Source organism: Heteronotia binoei, chromosome 11 (assembly GCF_032191835.1).
Source record: "Heteronotia binoei isolate CCM8104 ecotype False Entrance Well chromosome 11, APGP_CSIRO_Hbin_v1, whole genome shotgun sequence".
Lineage (NCBI taxonomy): Eukaryota > Metazoa > Chordata > Lepidosauria > Squamata > Gekkonidae > Heteronotia > Heteronotia binoei.
Window position 1 is genome coordinate 59,420,042 of NC_083233.1, and position 3,216 is coordinate 59,423,257.

The following is a 3,216-nucleotide window of genomic DNA, read 5'->3' on the forward strand; positions in this document are numbered from 1 at the left end:
TGCTGCTGCTGCTGCTGTTGCTGCCGCCGCGGCGGTACGTCTGGCGCGAAGCGTGCCACGCTCGGGCGTCACATGCTGGCTGAGATCATCCTCCCCGACGGGGTGGCCGCAAGACGGCGGCGAGGGAGGGAAAGAGGGAGGGAGGAGGGGGGCCCGCCTTAACTCTTCCGCCGCGGCCCTCCCTCGTCGCCTCCGTCCCTCCCTCCCGCGCCTTCGTTCACACGAGCGGGACCCGATCCGGGCCCAAGGAGGAGAGCCAGTCGGGTTGGGGCCTTTCCCCCCACTCCCACCCCCGTGGATGGAAGAGTCTGTTGCCGCCGCCCAAACAACAAAGACTCTCTGGTGGTAACCAGGTAAACCAAGCCACACGTGATGCTGGGGATGCGTGTTGTTCAGCTGCACAATGGATCAGGGCTGCTGCTGCGCTGAGCGAGGTTGGAGGCGGGGAGGCTCGCTTTCCTCCTTGCCACACGCTTGACATGAAATGCGCCCCCCCCCCCCCGCGCTGATTGACTTATGGCCAGGAAGAAAGGAGGGGGCAGCAAGCCCCTTTCTGTAGCCCACGCTTCGCCACGCAGGGCTGCGTTCTGACCAGAAGAGTTAAACCTGCTGGATCGCGTCACTGGTCTAGTTTAGCCCAGCATCCCTTTTCACGCAGTAGCTAGCCAGTTGCCCGAAAGGGCAACCAGAGAGAGGTCAGGGCCTTTCCCTGATGTTGCCTCCTAGCAGCACTCCCGTCCCAGGGCTTTTTGGGTAGAAACGGCCCAGCAAGAACTCATTTGCATATTAGGGCACACCCCCTGACGTCACCATTGTTTCACACAGGGGTCTTTTGTAGAAAATGCCCAGCAGGAACTTATCTGCATATTAGGGTACACCCCCTGATGTCACCATTGGTTCACACGGGGCTCTTTTTATAGAAAAAGCCCAGCAGCTACTCCTTTGCATACTAGGCCACACCCCCTGACACCAGGCCGTGTGGGAACTGGGTCCCTGTGCATTCCTGCTCAAAAAAAGCCCAGAGCACTCAAATCATGGAGTGGTTTACTGCCTCCCTTTAGTCATCTTCGGTAATAGCCATTGATGAAGTTTATTCTCCATAAATCTGTCCAATCCATTCAATGTTGCAGTTAAATTATGCATTTGGGGATTGGATCACAGACCTCAGAGTCATGTGTAGTGGCATACTCTTCATTTGCCCCTTTGGGGAAATCTAAAAACCCTAAGGACACTTTCCTGAGAGTAAGCCCCACTGAATAACATGGGACGTACTGCAGAGAAGACCTGCTTAGGCGTCTTTCTTCTATGTACTCGATCAGTACACATGCAGCCCCCCACAATAGCTCCCTGGGCTACTTTGCATCAGAAAAACTGTGCAGGAGGAAGGCATAACCCCCCCCCTCCATGTTCCATGGTCCTGATCTGAATTGTGCTCATGCATTCCTGGAAATAAAGTTCTCAGAACAAACATCTGGTAGCATGGACCCAAGGGAATACTCTTTTTTTGTATTGTGATTCTACTGATTTCAAAGGGCTCAGAGAGGAGTTAGTCTGCATAGGATTGCCTGGTTACAGCAATGTTCCCACTAATTCCCCCCTCTCCTATTGAGCACAGCAGTTCATATCCGGAACAGAATATAACTGAATATCTTAAACAGAATAACAGAATATCTTAAAATGGGCAATGGCCAGTGCAAGACCTTTCACAGCTCTGGACTGCTGCTGAGCAGGGCTTCCTATGTTAACATTTGGCCGCTTATGCACACAGCGTACAGCGGGGGTGGCCAAACTGTGGCTCAGGAGCCACATGCTCACACGTATTGTGTGGCTCCTGGAGGTTGAGGAGGAACTTAATGTAGGCTTACTCTCAAGCAGTGATCCCTCTGAGTTAGTGTGAGCTAGCTCACAGATTTTTAGCCTCCAGCTCACTCATTTTTGTCTTAGTTCAAGAAGGATGGCCCCAGAGTGAACTGCATTGGCTACCCCTGGAGTACCAGATCCGTTTGGTGTCGGTCCTTACCTTTAGGTGTTGGTCCTAACCTTTAAGGCCCTTTACGGCCTGGGACCTGCATATCTCTGGGACTGCCTCTCCCCATACGAGGCCCCCCCACTGGACCCTGAGGTCAGCTGCACAACATCTTGTGATCCCTGGTCCTAAGGACACCCGACCGGCTTCAACAAGGTCCAGGGCCTTTTCGGTCTGGGCCCTCACCTGGTGGAATGAGCTCCTGCTGGAGATCTGGGCCCTGTGGGACTTATCCAAGTTTTGCAGAGCCTGTAAGACGGAACTCTTCCACCAGGCTTTTAATTGATCCAGCGAGTGTCCCCTGAAGTCATTGCTTCCCCAGCACCTTATCATCTAGGTGCTTAAGTTACGTTGGATACGATTATGCTAAGTCTGTGATTCTGTAATTTTACAGATTTTGTAATTATGATATTGTCTAGTCTGAATGTGGTTTGTTTAATGTTTCTGTAAGGTTTTTAATGTAAGCCGTCCAGAGCCCGCTTGCGGGATAGGGTGGGGCATAAACAGAAAATTAAATTAATTTATGCAGTAGCTCACCACTTTAATACCAGTAGCTCACCACTTTAATACCACTAGCTCACAAAGTAGAATTTTTGCTCACAAGACTCTGCAACTTAGAGGGAACATTGCACTCAAGTAAGCATGCTTAGCATTGGGACCTCAGTCAGCCTCTGAGTGCTGACCCATAGGTAAGTGACTATTTCTGCTATGTGTGAGGCAGGGAAGGAGAGGGGAATAGGCATCCTTGCAAGCTCCTCCTCCACCACAGAGGTCTCCTGGAGACCTAGAGCGGGGAAAGAGAGTGCAAGAGCTGAGGGAGGCACTGAGGAGGGACAGAATTAAAGAGGGCAGCTCAGAGTTCCCCCTTAGTTTCATAGCTCTTGTAGGAGCTGCATTTACGAACCTTGGTGTCAAGGTGAAGAGAAATGTATAATGATGCAAATGGTGGTCAGTGATTTGTATGGTACAAGTGTGTCTCCTCCCACTGGTGCCAAAAAATAATTCCATAACCTTTCCCTATGTTGATCTTATGGGAACTGTTATTCCCAGCTTTTTAAAAAAGTATCCTAGTATGGTTGTGTTCTAAAGTGCATACATATATATTTTATCTTTCTGTGCAAAGAAAGTATTAAGAGTTTTAATGAAGACATGTGTGGTATTTGTTCATGGCTTATGGCTCTCAAACATCT